Raw genomic sequence first — 22,215 nt, 5'->3', positions numbered from 1 at the left:
CCTTAAAAATAATAAAGGTATGAGATTTGCCCAGTTCCAAGGGATAGAGAGATACAGCTTTGAGTATGACTCAGAAGATGTGTTTGATTTGCAAATTAGGCACTGGAACAGACAAGAAAGGGAGTTTGGAATGAGTAACATATGTTAGGTCATCCGTTCCAGTAGGGTAATGGGGTTTTGTATGGAAATAGGGCCCTCATCAGTGAAGAAGCAATAATCTCAAGGAAGACCATCACTTGCTCAGGACTAGGGGAACTGGAAATGCTGCTGCGACATGCAGTAACATACAGAATATCGTGTGTTTCACCAATTATGGAATACTACCACAGCTGTCAGGATGGCACCATATGATAACTCTTTGCTCTGTGCCCACTTTCTCATGGTCACTAGCACTCAAGTTTTCCTTGCTTGTGCGGCCTGGATAAATGGGTCAATCTGAACATGAGTTCAGGGAACGGTGATTGCAGAAAATCAAGGAAGGGACTCCAAAAGCAACTAATGGGAGACTGCTTTGACACAAACCAACCCCTTTAAAATAAAGAAATACATAGTAATAAAGTAAATAAGATAAAAATAAAACATAAAATTATTGTGACATCTTTCCTTTTAGTGGAATACCACCTTATGAGATGCTAATCAAAAAAATATTGAGGAGAAAATATAAATGCCAGACATCGACTTCGCTATTTGGTTATGATATTCACAGTCTGAGTCCCTAACAGATAGTTCAAGTAAACTGAGGAAGCTTTATCGATCAGCACAGGAACTTCTAAACAATTATTGACTGATTTTAATTGACAAATGCCTGACTCTAATTAGTTTTCTGAATGTTATTGGAGATACTCGTGCGCAATTCTTTTAAAGCAAACAGCATGCTTTCTTTCATCACTTGTTTCAGATGGCACAGAACTCAGTTGTTCAGTAATAGAACTATAAGGTGACGCCAATACCTTTAAATGTGGGTATTGGTTGTCTCTTTGTACACAAGTTATCTGTTACAAAGTTAACTAGCAAAGCTGTTAAATGTATTTCAGAAAAGTAAAATGCATCTAATATTAATATTGGTATGAAACAAATATTAACTATTTGTTCTCCAAAGCAAAGCAACTGGACAACACATTTACTTGTGGGTTTTTTTTTTGCTTTAGACAACTCACAAACAGTACTTCTCACTTTTATCTCTAGCTCTTACTGTTGTATGAAAATAAAATGGCTGAAATAACAGAAACATTTCTTTTCACTGCTCCTCAGTACATATAACAGCAGTAAAGATTTTAGCCAGGATCCCTCCATAGTTTTAAACAAATCAGGTCATTATTCTGCTGAGACCACTACAAGAAAATTATCACTCATGAAGAAACATTACACTTGATATATATATTACACTTGATGCATGTATGGTCATAACAGACTATAACAAAATATTGACAATTTAAGGGCCAGATCACAGGCAGCGTGGCCCTAACAACAGTTGTGCTATGATCTATATTGAAATATTGTATCTCCCTTTGTCAATATGGAAAACATTGCAAGTGAAATTTCTAAAGAACATAAAATCATCAAGCTTTAATCAAGAACTTGTAAAACAATGCAAGATAATTGTTTTTACAGGAGATGGACTATATTCCCCCCACCCCTAGTGTGAAAGCTCTGTCCCTACAGTCTCAGTCTCTCTGTCTCTCTTCCCTCTCTCTCTCTCTCTCTCTCTCTCTCTATATATATATATATATATATATATGTGTGTGTGTGTGTGTGTGTGTGTGTGTGTGTGTGTGTGTGTGTGTGTGTGTGTGTGCGCGTACTTACTATCTCAGAGGTGGTAAAAATTGAGACTAAAGGGAAATTCATTAAAAAAACCTTTTCCCAGCTTCTCTTAATTACAGACCTCTGCTACAAACTACAGTACTTGTCAAACCCATACATATTACCATGTCAAGCAACATGCTAATAACAGCAATATCACAGGTATAATATTTTATATAATGACAAAGCAATATACAATCAAAATGAATGCCGCCATTGCTCTGTTTTGTTTTTAACTCACTGTTCCCTTTTACTATGCTTTTAGATCCTGTAGATGGATTTGTATCTTGTTTAATCAAGACATAAAACAATGCAAGTAAAATATTTCATACTCACACAGATTGCACCCATAATGCATTACTGCAAAAAGAGAGAGAAAAAAAAAAAACACACCATACCCCATGAAAACAATTGTGTTTGCATAGCAGCAACTCTACCAGGAGGGCACCTTAATGTGGGGGCTTTGCTGTTTATCTCCAGTATCTGAGGTTATCCAAAGTCAGAAAAATGGTAAAAAGTACAAAACAATCACAAATTGAACTTGCTGGATCCCCCCCTAAAAAAAAAAAAAAACAAAGCATACTGACTCCTGTTATAAACGAAGATCGTATGCAAAACGTTAGATGGTATAACGTGACTATCCCTCACAGTGGTTTGTTACAACATTAAGCTACACAGTGGTGTGTACTGCTCTCCTCCTGTCTCTCAACACTTTAGTCTTTAAATAAAATAATACTAGTAATAAGAATAATATCAATTGGGACTAAGAGATCAGTCAAAGAAAACTTATTTAGTCAAATATTATTTCTGAAATATCACATGGTCAGTGTGTCTTGTGACAACATATTATATAAAACAGCTAAAATATAATGTTATCTTGGTGATGGCCAATGCTGGCTGTGTAACGTGTTATACAGTTTTCATTATTTTTATAACTGCACATTAGAGGAAAGTAGAGAAGCAATTAATTTGATTTAAACTTACATACCAATGCCTATGCCTTCTTATTGCTTTTGTATACCTTCTCAGTGTGACGTCATGTGGAGCTATTCTTCCAGATGGTAAACAGTTTGACAAGGTATATTCATGAATGTAATTTTTGCCTATGTAAAAGGAAAATTAACAGTAGAATTAGCCAATTAATCATAATGCACAAAATACAATAACATAATGTCTCTCAGTTGCGCATATATATATATATATATATATATATATATATATATATATATATATATATATATATATATATATATATATATATATATATATATATATATAAAACCACACACACACACACACACACACACACACACACACATATATATATATATATATATATATATATATATATATATATGTGTGTGTGTGTGTGTGTGTATACACACACACAGACACACACACACAGACACACACATACACACACACACACACACACACACACACACACACACACACACACACACACACACACCCACAAAGGAAAACTGGTTGTATAGGTGACCAGGAACAACTGCTCTTGACACTGGCATACTAATTACTAAGCAGACCATTGTCATAAATTCTTATGTAAGATCCATGTCAAAGATCACTTTGCATTATTATTAAAAATAAGAAAGAAAAAACAAGTATTCAAGCTGGAATTGATGGTTTAAGCCACAGTTTCTTAAAATAAAACAAGAGATAAGTGCTTTTGCTCTTGTCAGAGCTTATACATACCAGTAACAAGTAATATATATTTTTATTTTCCATATAAATAGCCTTATAAATTACAAGGGAGACTTTACTCCAAGAGCACTTAAACAGATAACATTCAATGACAGTAATTGGGACAGTGGTATATTCAAAGTTTGCATCTGGTGCTATAAACACTTTAGCTTAGTAAGTAAAAAGTCACTGTGTATCTGGCTGTTGATCAATGTGCCACATACAATGTCAAATAATGCAGGCATCAAGCCCTGCATTTTTATTACATTAATAGAGTATATAATGAAATAGATGACAGTGAGATTATACCGCCTCATAAACACAGGCATTTATATATTCTTTATAAATACATTTGGGAGTTTCTTTATATCTTTCACATTGACTAAATTATTTACTTTCCTGTTGGAACATAACATACTAACTCTTTATTAATAACAATTCTGAGTAAATGTGTTTGCCATCATAAAATTGCTAAACATTTCAATTTATTTCAGGTTTAAAAAGGCATATAATTTTAACAAATTCAAGTATACCCTTGCAGGAAGTCCCTTAAAATGTCTACTTTAAACTAGCAAATATGTTACTCTCACAGCTAGTTTAATTACATGTAATCAACTGATGTACATTGGAGTATTTACATGTGTACAAACTCAAGACTGACCTATTTTAAGAGGTATTTTGTGAATTCTATGCCTGAAGACTTAGGAGAAAAAGGGCTGTTGAAGCAAGAGTATACCAAAAGTTGGACATGATTTTCAGATATGAGGAATATTAAAAAGTTAGGTTACACATGCCATAAAATGGAGAATTCTAGTTTGAGTCACGTAATACTCCCATGGTATCTGCAACACATCATGTGGGTACCACATCTAGCATCTACGGCCCTTGGCACTAGGTCCAGTATCCACCTGCAATTACTAACAATCTTAATGGTGACATCAGGCCATCCCACTGTCATCTGGAGTTACAGATAGACTGTATCCATGTCCTTTAGTTCCTCAAAAGTAAAATTCTGAGATTCTTGAAATCATTTTATTTTAAATAGATAAGAAGAATTAGACCATCCCTCATTGTAACTTCTTGGTAGAAGATAATAAAAAATCATAAGTCTTAATTTGCCTGCTGCAACCATTTGAATTTACAAATTAATTTTTAGGAGATATATATATTTTTTAAGAACATCAGGTTTTATGTGGATTAGCCTGCATTTGGGGAAGACAGGTGCAGAACCTCCTGTCATCCCTTTTTGTAGGTCCTGTACAAAAGGATATCATTTATGTCACCAGGGATCATTTGTATTCAGTTTTCACTCCTCTTGAGAAGGTGAATGCATTCTCCAAATCCCCAGCAGACTGGAATGACATCCAAGTGAGGCATTCCATGGTAGATTACTATGCAACATAAGTCCCAAAGATTATAAGATTCCTCCATTGTGCACCAGTTCAAAACTTTGGAAAGAATAGGCAACAATATATTATCCTAAGCAGTTTTGGGACATATGTCTCAATTATTTGTATAATTTGTCCAATTCTTCCAGTGAACTATGCTTTGGAAATGCTTGCAGAACTTTCTGATCTTGGAGAGAAACAGTTTCTGTAAAAGACCCATACAATGGCAACCTTCATGTGTTCTAGCTAGTACCTTAATTTTGGCTGTAATAATGCCAAAACTAAGAGCATGCTCATGATTGGATCTGTGTTTGATGGCACCCGTGATAATAAGGGCTAGTGCCAGCATAGCCAGCTGGAGTTCTCTAAAGAATGGTATATCCTTTGAATATCAAACTGATTTATAAAAGATGCTTATGTTGCAAAAGTATTAGAACTGGATGGCATTTGAATATCAAACTGATTTGCACAAATGCTTATGTTACAAATATATTAGAATTGCATGGCATTTGAAAGTCAAAATGTGTTTGTAAAGCTGCTAGTGTTAAAAAAATATATCAACAGAGGGTCTTGCTGGACAGAGAAGGACTATACATGTGAGACTGTATGTATATATGTTAGCAAATGACACAGGAGGAGAAGGGGCTAAGCAGCTGGCTTACTTCTTACTTTAAGAAAAATACTGTTAAGTGGATCACCTTTTGGGCCATGGAAGTGCATATCTCACAGCTCTGAAAAGGACTGGAGATGGCATGTCTGGAAGCAGTCTTGGGCCTGAAAACAAGAATGACCATTCACCACATCATCTGCCTTGCTTTATTAAGTAAGTAGGGAATAGTAATTCTCTTAGATTCAGTCAGGAAAATATAGTGAAGCTTAGTTTAGATATTCTCTTTATTTGTCTGTCTGTCCATCAATGTTTTTTTTTTAATATTTCCTGTGATTTGAACTCTGTGGTATACTATAAATATATATTCAGTATTTTCATGCTCTTTTTATTATTTATTATTAAACTTTTTAGTGGCTGGTCCTTTTAGAAAGTATTTAACCTTTGAGAGTGCTTATATCAAACTAATAATAATAATAATAATAATTTTGGTGACACTGTGTGGGCGACTCCTGAAGGCCTAGCTGTTTTGGTAGACTACTTCCAATTGTATTAGTATTAATATTACACAGCATAATTGGGCACCCTTTGTTAAGGGCCTTAGAGTAGCTGATTGTGGAGTGTCTCCTGGCATTATGGGGCAGAGCAGGTAAATCTGTGTCAGCCTTTCCCAGCTGTGTGAAAAATCAAATCTCACTGTGTGTGTGTCAGCTACTTGGAGTAGGGACATGAAGCACTGGTTTCATAAAGAGAGTGCTGGAGGACTTGGCTTGGGCACTCAGCTGAGGACTTAACTCTAAAGCTGTGCCAGTGAGGATCTTACTGAGGACCTGGAGGGAGACAGATATAGAAACCCAGACCCCTGGCTGAGTGTGTTCCCTGAGTGCTCTTAAGAGAAATTGTATTTGGTGCAGAGGTGTCTGCATCTGGAAATACTGAGTGCATCCATTTGTATTCCAAGTGAAAATCCTTCTCCAGTATCAGTGGTGAGGATTCAGACTCCTTGATTACCGGCCCAGTGTGGGGATGTCACAGCACCCATCGGTATTACTCTTCCATTAGGGATGAGTGGACTCTGGTCTTTCTTATGTTAGGATTTCTTAGCCCAGTTAATCACCTCCAGAAGAGGAAGTAGGCAGTACCAACTATATGCAGTCTCTGAGACACCTGATCCTGACTTTCTTTCTCTTTTCTTCTCCTAGGCCACCACAGTTTTCCATTTAGAAGGCACATATAAGCCAAAGAGAGCTCAGAAGCTTTGGAGTTTTCCTCAAATTACAGAATCATTACTAGGGAAAAGTGGACTCTATATGTGATGTGAAAACTGCTTATTTTAAACAAGTTTGCTTTTTTTCTGCCCAGGAAGTTTTTCCTTCACAGATAAAGAAGTTGATGATTCTGAAGCAGTTCAAAATCTATACCTCCTTAAAGCCATAGTCTGTGTCCTTATTTCAGAGAGAAAGAAAGAGAATACAAGGAATGGAGGTTTCTTTTTCAAACTCCATTGTTTTGAATTGACTAGGAGAATTTTGTCCCATTGCATCAGTGACTTCAATAAGTTCATCTGCATTGTCACATTGCATTCATTGAATTCTCCAGATGGTTATGATACTGTGGCCACACAGTACCTAGAGAGTCTCATTGGATAACATGAATGCCTTTAACATATCAGTGCTAAAATCTGTATAGAAAGTTAATTTCATTAATTCTTGGTGGGCATGCTTTTCAGTACTACCTTACAACATGGTTGTCTCCCACTGCACCTAACATATTTACTAATGTGTATGACATTTAGATACAGGACGTGTAGGAGAAGAATGTCTTATGTTTCTTTTCTTAGATGGTTGGCTACCAGAGGTTTTTTGAAGGGATTTTCTAACAGTGACTTTGCTTGAGTCTATCCTTGGTCATATCTCAAAGAGTTCACTGTAAACTAGGAGACGTTTTCTCTTCTCTTCTCCCAGCACTGAAAATTGCCTTTTTGGACAGGAGTTGAACATTTTTTTAATTGTCAGCCATTCCTGGCCACAAATGAGGTTCAGACATGATAGATTTTGAAGCATTAATGAAAAGTGAGAGCAAGATATAAATACAAAAATTCTGACTTCTTAGATTTCATGATGGGCACTGTCTGCACAGCTCTACTTCCCTTATCTGAGGACAAAGGTACTTCAATATACAATGACACATCATTTGCTAGTGTTCAACCATCATCATCAGTCTCAAATGTGATGGACTGTAGTCACCAAATTACAAGAGTGTGTCTCTTTCTGAAGCCTAACCTGCCATAATCTCTGATAACAGATATTTTGTTTGTTGCTTAAGGAGAAAATTTAGGCTCCCCCCTTGTGCAGCAAGAAAACAATGGAGACCTCATGAGAGGAGCTCATGCAATCCTGCGAAATCTAAAGACTCTAATTTGCTACCTTCCAAACTCTGGAAAAGGACTAGAGACAAGACTTCCTTCACACTCTAGTGTAAAAGCAAGGCCAGGAGCTACATATGAGTAAACAGGATAGTAAGCAAATTTACCCACTTGCCCATAAAGAGAAATTAAGTGCGCCATAAACTGGGGGAACTCTTTTACAGTGGTCTACTTACATGGAAAATAAATGTGCTGTCAGGTCTCCTCAGATTCATTTCAAGTCATCTACTGGAGATGGGAACAAGAAAAATCACACTATTGAGTATAACCTGTTCATCTCACTGGAGTATAACCTGTTCATCTCACTGGAGTATAACCTGTTCATCTCACTGGAATATAACCTGTTCATCTCACTGGAATTTAATCTGTTCATCTCACTGGAGTATAACCTGTTCCTCTCACTGGAATTTAATCTGTTCATCTCACTGGAGTATAACCTGTTCATCTTGCTGGAATATAACCTGTTCATCTCACTGGAATTTAATCTGTTCATCTCACTGGAGTATAACCTGTTCATCTCACTGGAATATAACCTGTTCATCTCACTGGAATTGAATCTGTTCATCTCACTGTAGTATAACCTGTTCATCTCACTGGAGTATAACCTGTTGCTCTCACTGGAATATAATCTGTTCATCTCACTGGAGTATAACCTGTTCCTCTCACTGGAATATAATCTGTTCATCTCACTGGAGTATAACCTGTTCATCTCACAGGAGTATATCCTGTTCATCTCACTGCAATATAACCTGTTCCTCTCACTGGAGTATAACCTGTTCCTCTCACTGGAATATAATCTGTTCATCTCACTGGAGTATAACCTGTTCCTCTCACTGGAATATAACCTGTTCATCTCACTGCAATATAACCTATTCATCTCACTGGAGTATAACCTGTTCCTCTCACTGGAATATAACCTGTTCATCTCACTGGAATATAAACTATTCATCTCACTGGAGTATAATCTGTTCATCTCGCTGGAGTATAACCTGTTCATCTCACTGCATTATAACCTGTTCATCTCACTGGAGTATAACCTGCTCCTCTCACTGGAATATAACCTGTTCCTCTCACTGGAATATAACCTGTTCATCTCATTGGAGTATAACCTGTGCATCTCACAGGAATATAACCTGTTCATCTCACTGGAATATAATCTGTTCATCTCACTGGAGTATAACCTGTTCCTCTCACTGGAATATAATCTGTTCATCTCACTGGAGTATAACCTGTTCCTCTCACTGGAATATAACCTGTCCATCTCACTGCAATGTAACCTGTTCATCTCACTGGAGTATAACCTGTTCCTCTCACTGGAATATAACCTGTTCATCTCACTGGAATATAAGCTGTTCATCTCACTGGAGTATAACCTGTTCATCTCGCTGGAGTATAACCTGCTCATCTCACTGCATTATAACCTGTTCATCTCACTGAAGAATAACTTGTTCCTCTCACTGGAGTATAACCTGTTCCTCTCACTGGAATATAACCTGTTCATCTCATTGGAGTATAACCTGTTCCTCTCACTGGAATATAACCTGTTCATCTCACTGGAGTATAACCTGTTCATCTCGCTGGAAGACTCATGCTTGCACTTATTCTTCTGAGTTTAGAAAGGCAACTTAAAGTTAATGGTGGCTGCATTCTATTTTTGTGTCAAATAATAGTTATTCACCTTCTAACTTTATTCTTTCAATCGTCTCCTCACCTCAATATACAGAGAAGACATACCCATGCTCTATCCCATCACATTATTGTGGTCAAGAGCAATCCAGTATCAGAATCTTAATTCCTAAACAAATGGAGACCTATAGGAATAAGTACCAAGGAAATTCTCTTTCAGATGGAATGGCAACTAGATCCATCTCTAGGCACTGCTGCTTCCACCCTGTCCTCTTCTGGAATTTTCAAAGGCGAATAAAGCTGACAGGAAGCCCTGTATTTACAAGATGTGGTCTTCTAAGTGGAAGAGGATGTCTATCTAGATAGGGAAGTCTTCTCCATGACTATACTTAGTTTATTTCCAGGTGTCACTGACCTAGAGCAGAAATCAGATTGTGTCATAGTTATTCCATGGCCAAGCTGCAAGTTTCTGACATCTAGTACAACACGAACATTTCACAATGTTGAGGAGAAAAGAGAAGTGACCCAGAATATAATGGTTAAGCAGTTCCTTGAAAAGGTTTCATGTTGTGTCCTGCCTTTGAAAGAGCCCTCTCATCCTTGCAATTTTTAACTTCATGGTTTGACAGGCTAAGTTGTTGATCATTCTAATAGCTGTTATGAAGCTTATCTCTCATAGTAAAAAATATTTTGATAATTTTATGGGTTGTGAATTACTGAATGGGTCAATGTACCATGCACATCTGTACTATGTATCTATGGGGTTGGGAGGGTGGCCTAATGGTTAAGGTGTTTGCCTTACAAACACAAGGTACAGGGTTTGAATCTCACTGGGGATAATCGGCTATGCTTAAAATGGCTCGCAAGGGCAGTTAGCCTAGTACTAACCTATGAACCTATAGATATATATATATATATATATATATATATATATATATATATATATATATATATCCTCTCTCTCTATATATATATATAGATATATATATAAAAGATCAAAATGCAGAAGACCACAACATCAAACTCCTGACCTTTTCTCCCAGCCGGACTCATATTAGCACTCATTTCTAGATTTAGTTAGATAATGTGGTCTTCAGAATTTTGCTTGTTTTATATTATGGTCCCAGTGTTGTGCATTTCTAGATTGCAGACTTCAAGAATGTGCTAGTAAACCTAGCTATAGATATCGAGATATATATCTGCTCAATCTTCTGAAAATGTGTGTAAATACACACAGATACAGACAAACACACACAAACACACACATACACACACACACACACACACACACACACACACACACACACACACACACACACGCGCGCGCGCGCGCGCATGCGTACACATATCTCAGATTGGATCCTTTCTAGGGGAAACTAATTAACACAAAGAAAAACAAGCAAGCAAAAACTGTTCTTTTGTTCAAGGCTTTGTTTCATGCTTGTACCTTTCAAACCATTTATCTTCACTATATTAGGTAATGTTAAAAACAGTACACTTTAAATATCATGGAACTTTTCTGAATCGGTCGCTTATCTTTATCCACGACATAGAACAACCAACATCTAAATTCAGCCCTACCTTTTTTCGATTCTACAAAATGTCATTGTATCTTTCTGCTCTGAAGGCTGAGCAGTGACTGGTAAAAGCATACATTTTCCACTACTTTTCAATATAACCTCATAATTATTGCCTCTGTATCTAGTTAACGTATTTATCTTCCATCTCACAAGCAACAGAATTTCTGGATTATTACTTCATCTCCTTGGGTGGAACTTTACTACATAGTCCTACAAAAATTCAAATGGTATCTATCAGTGAAAAAGTGGACTTATTATTAGGCTCTCTCCTTTTCAGACTCCTAGTGATGGACTCCTTCTTAGTCTTAGAAGCAAGTAGGCTATCTCCAGCATCTACAGATAAAACCTTTCATCTGTAGTAAATGTAACCACAGTCATATACTACATAATGTCTTTCTTAAACTGTGTTAGTATACTCTTAAAAATGCTTTAAGAATTGTATTGGCTAGCTACAGTAAATATAAATAGGAGAATCTAGAGGATAGAGACAGCATAAATAACTGTTTGCTAAGATAGGTTGAAGGTAAAAGGCTATTTAATATGTACTCGTGTATCTGATATAATTATTACATAATCATTAGATTTCTATGGTTACTGTACAATAAAGATGAACTTGGTTTGTACTTTTCCAGCATGAGAAGTGATTAGAATAGCACTTGGAATACATAACAGAAGTTTATTACTTTTGCGTCTCATGCTATTCACATTGACAAAAGGTAAAACAGTCTTTAAAAGCTGTTGGTACCTCACTCTGTCACATTTATAAACAAAATGTATTCCAAAACAAAGTGCCCATCACCAAGAGGGGTATATTGTTTATGCCCACTGCATCTTTTACCTGTCTCTGATTTTGCAGAACATCCCTCATCTTGCCTCATTTCTTCTCCTGTCCCTAGTAAAATAATTGGATGTTCTGGTAAAGCATGGAGGATCACAACTGGTCAGTAATGCCTCTCATTAAAGACTCCTACTTTTCAGCCTTTGCACATCGTTCCAAAGCCTATTGTTCTAATAATTTTCTAAAGTGAATTAGAGCAATATTTAAAAACTGTCCCTGATTTCTCTCCTTTGCTTTTGCTACTATGAGTCACCTGAGCTGCAAACCTAAAAATCTTGCATAATGTCCCAGGAATGCCTTTATTTGCAAAGTCCATTGTAAGATATACAAACACAGCACTCAGTGAGATATGTAAAGGACAGGTTGACATGTTATTTATCCTGCTGCTGCTAGGATAAGTATCACTAGGGCCCTTAAGACCTTGCTTTGCCCCTGATATGATCCTAACTTTGTATTTTGCATAGTATAATATTCTTATTCATAGTATAATAATCTTGAATGATTCAATCTGGGGGCTGGCATTGGGCAGCATTCAACCCTCAAACAGAATGATGCCTAAATTGAAGGATAAAACTATCGGCTTCAACAACTGAGTAGTAAAGTACTGTCATTTATAAATGCAGCCAGTGTATGTCCATGTGTGGTGAACTGGTTACTCCAGTTTTCACATAGAGGCTAAATCTGATGCTAAATGATAATGCCATTTTTAGGTAGACTTCAACGAATGGACATACTAAGATATCAGATTAATTACTACATAATTATCAAGGTATTGTTGCTGAATACCATAAGCCTAAACAAAACATCTCAAATACATCAGCATTTTTGTAAATACAGACACCTGGTGTCAGTGTAGAGATAGCACTCATTCTGTTCCAGGATAAAAGAATTATCAGGAAACCAGATCCATCAGCAGCTTTATTCATAACCCCCTTGTTTCTTACTGGATTTCATGTGATATAAGCCTAAACCTGGCTATTTTCAATGTAACACTTAATAATTATCATATTTTACCCAATTATACAACCCCATATATGTCCATCTCAAAGCAAACAGAATGCCTAAACCAGTTAGAAAAATAAACATTTGAAGCAACTATGTTGCCTGTGAGCATCTTAAACAATTGTCAGAATATTCCCTTTTCTCCAAGGTATGGCAATCTAAGAATAGGTGTATATACATTTGGGAGTATCGGAGCTTGCCCCTCACATCAGGAAGTAAACAACAAGTTTAGAAAAGGAGAGTGATGTTCTATCATTGGTTTTCTCCTGCATTTTTGATGAGACATGTTGTTAATATGTGGAAAACACTGAGAAAAGAAATGTGCATCAGCAATAGTCCACTAAAACCAGAAATATCCATAGTACATTGTGGATATTGTCACAAAGTACACACACACAAACATTATTTGCAGAATTTGCCATAATCCACAAAAAATAAATTAAAAAACGTACTTACAATGAAACTGTATCCAAGGCCACATTGTCAGCACACATATGGACAGTACAATATGGGTGAAAGAAAGGTGACAAACAGGGTAGGGATGCATACTAGCCATGGTGCACCTCAATAATACATTATGTGCCTTTTCTCAAAGCAGTGCTGAGATGTTGCAAACTGTGTGACAGTCACAAAAAAGGAGTACGACTGATGGTAGTTGTATGACACAAACTGCCTAAATTGGGATTTCTGGTATTTCAGTATACAATGAGAATCAAGCATTATCATCTAGCCTGTTGGAAGTGCAAGTATAAGCCAAGCAACAGCAAAACCAAAAAAAAAACTAAAAGCCAGAATAAAAACTTTAAAAACACACTGCTCAAACAAAGCGCACAGGACACTAAATATAACCTATGTGCTGAGCAAATCTAGAAAAGGAAATGTAGGCGCAGACAAGGAGTGGTCAGACATGATGCACAATCCTGCATGCAATAAGTAGACACTATATATAACCTAAGTGCCGAGCAAATCCAGCAAAGGAAATGTGTGAGCAGACAAGGAGTGGTCAGACATGATGCACAATCCTGCATGCAATAAGTAAACAATTAAGCACCGTAACAAGGAACAGTAATGCAGCAAATGAATAATATGGCAGTGTGCTACACCACTAACTATACATACCACACCACAGGACAGCAGAAATGGGATCTGATGTTAGTGAAGACAGTCCATGTCGGAGACAACACAGATGGTGTTCAGGTATGGATTGTAGATGTATGACATGCAAAGATCTCACACAAGCCACACATGCAGAAGGTTCATCACACATTTATTTATTTAATGTATTTAACATTTGTTGAATGGGAAAGTCTGACTAGGACAGAGCCTATTTTCAGCGGAGACCCAGGGAGAAAAGCTCCAGACGCATGTCTTTAAAATGTGGGAGGATACTGGAGTATCCAGCGGAAACCCACATGAACACAGGGAGAACATGCAAATTCTGCACAGAAGGCACCCCATCTGAGAATCAAAACCAGAGAACCTCTTGCTGTGAGGTGACAACATTAACCACTGCACAACATGCTGCCTCCAATGACAATCAATGTGAAATTCCCATGTAGAAACCACATGGTGATACAGATACATTACTAAATAGCACACAAACATGATAAATAAAGGTATGCAAGCCTGTGCATAAATAGTTATGCGGGAAGTATAGAAAGTATATCAGGGGATTGCATGATACTCAAGTAAAACATGAACACAAGTGGAAACATCACAATGATCACCACAGTGTTTGTTTAAGCATTGCATGTGTATGGCAATGAATTATGGTGCCAGAACACTGTATAAGCTCAATACACCTACAGGTCAATGATGATATGGTGCATAAAAGTGCAGATAAACATATACATATGCCATGCAGATGTGCAACAAATAGGCAAAAGCTATAAGAGGGAAAAGAAATGTACAACATATGTCCACAGTGGTAAGGGAATGCATGCCTGAAAAATCAGGGGATAAAAGCATAGGACATGCATATTCCAATGAAAACATTTGACCATACTGTGTCCCCAACACAAGATGGACTGCACATGTACATGCAGCAAAAGACCAATGTTTGACATGCGTGCAGCATACATCTGTGATGTCTATGAACATGTCCGTGCTCTGATGATGTGAACAACAGACTAATGTGCAACAGGTTAACAGCAATTAGCCTAGTGATATAATGATCATTGGGATGAATATCACATATCTATATATACTGCCATGCGAGCCTTATATACTACGTGGCACAGTCACAGAAAGCAATAACAATAGTGCATGTAAGATCAAAGGACTCTTTTGTATGCACAACTATGATACACCACTTGTGGGAGAAATACTTATTCATAATTTTACATGTACAGGCATAGAAAGCAAGGAGTATTGTACTGAAGGAAAACTACCCATATACGTTAACATGTCTAACAGGCAGCAAAAGGTGTATACATGTCAGAAGAGAAGCTATAGCCACAATTCAGTAGTGTTTTCTCTTAATAAAAAGACTGCATAATACAGAGATTCATTACTTGTTCTATTAATATGATATCATCACAAAATGCCAAAAAATTAGTTGAATCTTATAGCAAGGAGACAGGTGATGCAGAGGTTAATGACCAAGGCATAACTGATGGCAGTAAAAGAAATCTGTGTAAAAGAGACAGGCGATGCAGAGGTTAATGGCCAAGGCATAACTGATGGCAGTAGAAGAAATCTGTGTAACACAAGGCACACACTGTAGCACTTAACCTCACATTCAAGGGTAGAGTGCCAATGGTACTTTTTGACATACCAGTGTCACTGATGTAGCAAATATAATGAAATGGCATGTATGTCAAAAGGCATACCAAAACCCAGCATTGTAGCAATGATGTGTGCAATCTATGCATATGTATCAGCTATGCACATTCACAGGAAAATGGCACTACAGTGGTATGTGTGTGGAATGTCATCAAACTTAGCAGGTGTAAGGTATCACACTTGTATATGTCATCACCTTTCCATGTAGTGAGCATTGTCAACACAACTGTGTGACACTATCAGACTGGTAACTGAGACAAACATATCTGTCACATACAAGGTCAAATGGGATTAGAAATAATCTCATGGGCCACTGCATGTAGATAGGCAAGCCACATACAGAGTGCAGGAATACTTTACCTGTGAGGCCATAACCTTGTTCGCATAAATGACAGCACATGTAGATCACATGGCACAATACTGACAATGCCAGCAACATATCTGCACATGTCATAATGCAGTGAAACTATATAGCCCAATAAAACCTGGATTGTGAAGTATGTATCATGACTGCAGTATGGGATGTTTGCACAATTTTGCTTAATAGTGAAAAATAACCAAGTAGTAACACACCATGTTGGCTGCATGAGATGATCAGAACACATAGAATATACTTAGATTCTACAAAGCCCACGCTGATGGGGTTAAACATCTCAAATGATCTGTCTTCTGATCCCCAGAAGTGGTCACACATGGTCCAAACCATGCACTGGAAAATATCCCTATTCTGTCCTGCATCTCTGATGGGAAAACAGCTGTAACTACAGCACACATCTGGCCCATCAGGTCTTTGGACTGGTATGGTGGAGGTCACCATTCCTGACGGCCCATGCTGGTGTCAGTCTCCTGTCATCATCATCATTCTGGTGATCCGCTCTAGTCATTGCAGTCGGTACCTGATGGAAGAGGTCGAGCATGTTGTCATCTTCTGTGGGGGATGGGTTGGCTGCCACAGGTCCTAGACTGTGTAACAAGGTGATACCTGAGGATTGTTCATTTATTTATAAAACAGCATAAATGCCAAAAGATAACAGCAATCCATATAATAATATAACAGACTAATAAACTGTTTACAGTACTGAAGTCTTACATATGTTATATGTCACTAAGATGATCATTAAACCATCTGTAATACTTTTGTCACAAGGTGTAATACATTGTACCCTAAAAAATTACAGACTTGTCTGTTATGTAGGTCTGATTATTATGGGTAACACATTTACAATACACCCATGTCATGCATAATGTAGTCATATAATTGAATAAATATGTCAGACAATATCATTATCTTATATTGTAGAAATACATCATGTACGTCATGTGATGGTATAATGTCTACTGCTATCAATGTTGTGTAAGAAATCCTGTTAATAATAATATGCACAGTGGAAATGTAAGAGAAGAGAACTGAGAGATGTCAGCGGGCATGTCAGAGCAGCATATGAAATGGCCTGGAAAGGAGTACACACACACACACACACACACACACACACACACACACACACACACACACACACACACACACACATACACACACACACACACATGTGCGCACACACACACACACACACACACACACACACACAAATATCTCAGTATCTCTGTGTGTAATTCCCTTGGCAAAGAATAGCATAGTTAGAGGTATCACTACTAACAATATGTAGTTAATATGTAGCAAAGTATGCGAATATCACTGAGCAATGACAGCTGCAGCATCTAATGATTATAATTAGCTGACATCTGCAGACAAATAAATATACCCTCAGCAATAGGATGTATAATGAACAACATGAACAATTCTTATACAGGATGAGTGCAATGACTGTCTACCTAACATTCCTGTCATGTAAGGATGGATCAAAATTTTAAAAGTCACATTACTGTCCTGTAGGGATGATTACAACACTCAGAATGAAAGCTATAATCTTGTACTTATCCCATGCCTAACATGAGGGCATATGCAGCACTGACATCATGACAATGCATAACAATAGTCCAAAATGACTCACATAAATGACTGAGTATGCCTGCATAGTGATATAAAGTCGAATCAAAGAGATCTAGATGACATCTGCTGTTGCATGTGCATGTTTATCAGTAGCAGCATACTACATGTCTGGATACCACATGTACACAGGAGTGTTACACATCTACAACAATAAATGTGATGACTAATATACAATGCCACTCTTTGCAGACTGCTAGCAACATTACATAAAATAAGCAGTTGGTATGTAGGGAGACTCAGACTACAATGATTAAGACACACATACAGTATATGATAAGATGTCATTACAGCAGTAACATAAAAATATGTGCAAATTCTAGAGATAGCCTCCATTAAATATGAGATTTTATGAATGTCACCATATAAAGAAATGCAAGTATATTGTTGGAATCTTTATGCAAATAAGTTTAACATTGCACTATGGGAATATAAAACATCATAGAATACACCGGAATGGGAAAAGAATGTTTGGGTTACCTCTTCACACATTGCCTTTTCAAAATACAGCATGACCATGATATGCTATATGTACATAATAGACTTAAATAAAATGCTTTGTTAAATCATATAAGTATCATTGAACCCAAGAATATTACAGTGACAGATATGGCTGACATCCTGAAACAGAATATGTTTATAGGGGACATAAGTTGTAAAGTCCCACTAACACATTATAGCAAAGAGCAGTATGTGAGATGGTAATGTGCAAATATGTACGTAAAGTGGTGATCTAACAAACAAATCTGCACACCTAAACATCAGTGCAAGAAGAGAGAACTCAAGCAATACACAGCATTACAACTGTGCCATCATCTCTAACACTATGAGACAGCAGACATAACACCTATACAATACATGAACAGGCAAGCTATGCAAACCATGAATTGAGAGCCACTACCATACATACATGATAGTCCAAGTTTGCTGATAAGACAGCAGAAACAATGAAATCTGGGATTTGTGCTGCTAGCAGTAAGTACCAATCCAGCAAACACACACACCTTATATATAAGATACTTATGTCTAAACCACTGTATGAATAGAATACAAATGGCTATCATTTAGGTTGTGTCTACAAACATCATCTAACCTCACTATAATCAGTAACAAATTTGTAAGGACATGCATGATTGCAGGGGTGCAAAATCATGTGCACATCAGGTGCTGCGGTAGCGTTGTCGCCTCATAGCAAGACGTTGTCCCGTTCGAGTCTCAGCTAGAGCGTCTTGTGTGTGGAGGCATACGTGAATGGGGTGTGCCTTCATTGAAGGTTGTGCGTCAGGGCTGGTAACCCGGTATGTAAAAATCCACTACCAATCATTAGCGAATCAGAGTTGCCGCTGTGGCGACCCCTAACCGGGAAAAGTCGAAAGACTCAAACAAACTAAATTAACATGTAAGAGATATACTCTGTTAATGCATTATGGTGAATATTGCCATTAAATTTGCAAGCATGGGTGCCATCTGCGTAAAACATTTTAAATTGGAAATACAGACATGATTTTATACATAACAAAAATAAGGATGAGAATAGTAACACATACCTCTCTCCCTTCACTACCCCTCAAGTCTGTGCTTCCTTTCTATATAGACAGCTTGATTCCTGGCTGTCCTCAGCATCTGAACGAATAAAAGCTTAAGAAGTATTAACGGACAACAATGATTCTGTGTTATGAAGTTAGACCGCAGTTGATGTTACATTTACTCTGTGCAGAACAACGTCAGAATAACCAATTAATCTGACCAGGCAATATCAAAAATGCCTTGATATAATTTTGCACAGACTGATTTTTATGAGTGCAAATGTATCTGTCAGACGAAGATAACCTACAAACGAGGGGAAGCTAGATTCAAACACTTAGACATGTTATGTTACCCATAATTTATGTAAGGTAATCTGTTAGCATACAATCCTTTTATGCATCAGCACATGCAAATTTGATTTCTTCCTTTCCATAATGCATCAAAATGTATATATTCTATGTGTTAATTTAGTATGCATCGCTTTTGCTGTGCACATGATTTTGTGTACCTTGCATTCGTACATGTTCTTATAAATTTGTTAGTGGTTATTGTGATGTTAGATGATGTTTGTCGGCACAACTTAAATGACAGTCATTGTTTCTAATTGTCTTATATCTAAGTTACAGGCATCTGTTGCACTGGTACTTGTTTCTGATAACAAATGTCATAGCTTTGTATTGTTGTCACTGCTTTACGAATCTACAGGGATCGTCTTGTATATCTATATTAGAGTCCAGAACTTAGATTACTTAGCTATTTGTTCTATGCTATAAGTTTGTCTATGAAACAGCAATCTGGACATTATAGGAATTAAAGGACTTTTGTGGGGTTTGAACAAATTAGTTGCATTATCTAAAGTGCTAACCATTCAACTATATCTCAGTCAAGGAAGTGTGCATCCATATTTTCTGTAAATCAAGTGTGATTACAACACTCACTCATGTTGAATGCATGGTGACCTGCAATGCTCCTAGATTTTCCTAACCCAGTCAAAATGTAATGTATGTGAAGAGTGATTAGTGGACAGTTGAGACTGAGCTAAAATATATTGTTTTTCAGTAAAAAATGACATGGGAAATATAATGATATCAGTGGTAACAAACTGCACAGTATGAAACCATCTTGCGGTATTGGGACTAATGAAGAAATACATCAATTTCTACATCATACAAGGATCGTGTACTACAACACAAAGATTTCCTTACATAAGTTATGAGTAACAAAACACACCTAAATGTTTAACAAACCCCAGGCTGTCATTACATATATTAAGATAATGCTGTGGGATATGAACACACAATCACAAAACAAGTACGACTGCTATTACTGACATCACCTAGAGTGCTAATCACTCAGGTATACCAAGAGTCAAGTTATTACATTTGTTGTAAATCAAGTGTGATTACAACACTCACTCATATTGAATGTATTGTAACCTGCAACGTTCGTATATTTTTCAAACTCAGGTAAGAAGTAATGCATTTGAACTGTTAGTGCTGAGCATCTAAGACTGAGTTTGCATATTTTTTATTTCAATAAATTTTGCAAGGGAATTACAATGAAATCTATGTTGAGAAACTACTTTATATCTCAAAGTGTTGAGAATAACAAAGAGATGCATAGTCATCTACGGCCTATGTGCTGTAGGCGTTAATGTCCTATGATAATGACATGTGTAGATTTTCTCAGACAGATTAAGTGAAGTTTGTCAAAATAAATTAGCCCACGACTATTCTGAATAACAATACTTTCATGGGTTTTGTACTGACAGACAATCAACTTCCATTTACACTGCTACATTGCTTAATCAGTTGAGATAATGGACTTCTGTTAATGAATAGATTTATTAATGAGCTGTCACAAATAGACACAGACATTGATAAACATGCTGTTACTTAAAATTCCTGCACACCTGCATTTCTGGCCCTGCATATTTGAGTATAAGTTTGGGATGCACAGTTGGATTGTCATCACTAATGAACTACTAAATCTTACTTTTTATTAAAAGTAACCGATTATAATACATATATAAAGTATAATATATATATATATATATATATATATATATATATATATATATATATATAGACATTTGTATACATATACATACAAAATTGGAATAATTATGAATCTCCCTGCATTGCATCACCACATGTAAATGAAAAAAGTAATTGATATGTGTTAAGATGTGAATTATTGCACTTACTGTAGTCATCTAGGGACTGTCGTCAAACCTCAGTGATCATATTGCAAAGGTCATCCCAGCTCCTGTGGTGAAGGTCATCATACTGATGGCAGATCTGCAAGCCTGTCTTGTAAATTCTGGTGCATCCGTGGAGATCTGCCACAATCCGGTTCCATACATTTATCTGGGCAAAGTTGCATGAGCACATTCTCTTTTCATGCCACTTGTCAACTGCCAGCATCAGGAGTGTCACACCATCAGTCCAGTTAGCCACTTGGACAGACCACAGCCTCCTCTCAGTTGACATCTCCTTGAAATCAGTAGAAACTTTGAACAAAAATGCCTTCTGAAAATTGCTCACTGAGGTACTACTCAGTTTGTAGGTAGCAAAGGTATGATCTGAAAATGTATCAGTATCACATTTTAAAAGAGGTGCACATAGGCTGATAGCAGTGTATTGGTGGGCATCAGGCATGTGATCCAGATGTTCACATTCAGCGATTACTATTGGGCATGTGGAGTGTACTGTACTCTTATGCCAAGCTATTGATTAATGCACTGAGATTCAACAACTTATGTGGATATTCAGTGATCTGATTCCAAAACATTGCATGCTAATGGAACTCACTAATTATATATGGTACAAAGGGTACTTAACTGTTTTTGCTGAGCTCATTGTGGGATATAGCTGCCTGACTGCAACATACAACCATCAGGCAAGCTATAATGTGGTTAGTTGCT

The 22,215-nt window shown here is 36.9% G+C and overlaps 1 protein-coding gene across 2 annotated transcripts in view; it reads right to left on the bottom strand.

The window, feature by feature from the left end:
- LOC122790299 (cadherin-24-like) overlaps positions 1-22,215 on the bottom strand; it is a 2,600,514-nt gene that overhangs the window by 1,526,118 nt on the left and 1,052,181 nt on the right. For both annotated transcript variants that reach the window (XM_044057804.1, XM_044057803.1), the window contains one exon: positions 2,792-2,906. The gene's annotated coding sequence lies outside the window, so the exon portion shown is untranslated. The remainder of the gene's footprint in view (positions 1-2,791; positions 2,907-22,215) is intronic.

Source organism: Protopterus annectens, chromosome 16.part0 (assembly GCF_019279795.1).
Source record: "Protopterus annectens isolate FY-2018-M chromosome 16.part0, PAN1.0, whole genome shotgun sequence".
Classification (NCBI taxonomy): Eukaryota; Metazoa; Chordata; order Ceratodontiformes; family Protopteridae; genus Protopterus; species Protopterus annectens.
This window is presented reverse-complemented; position numbering and strand designations above follow the sequence as displayed.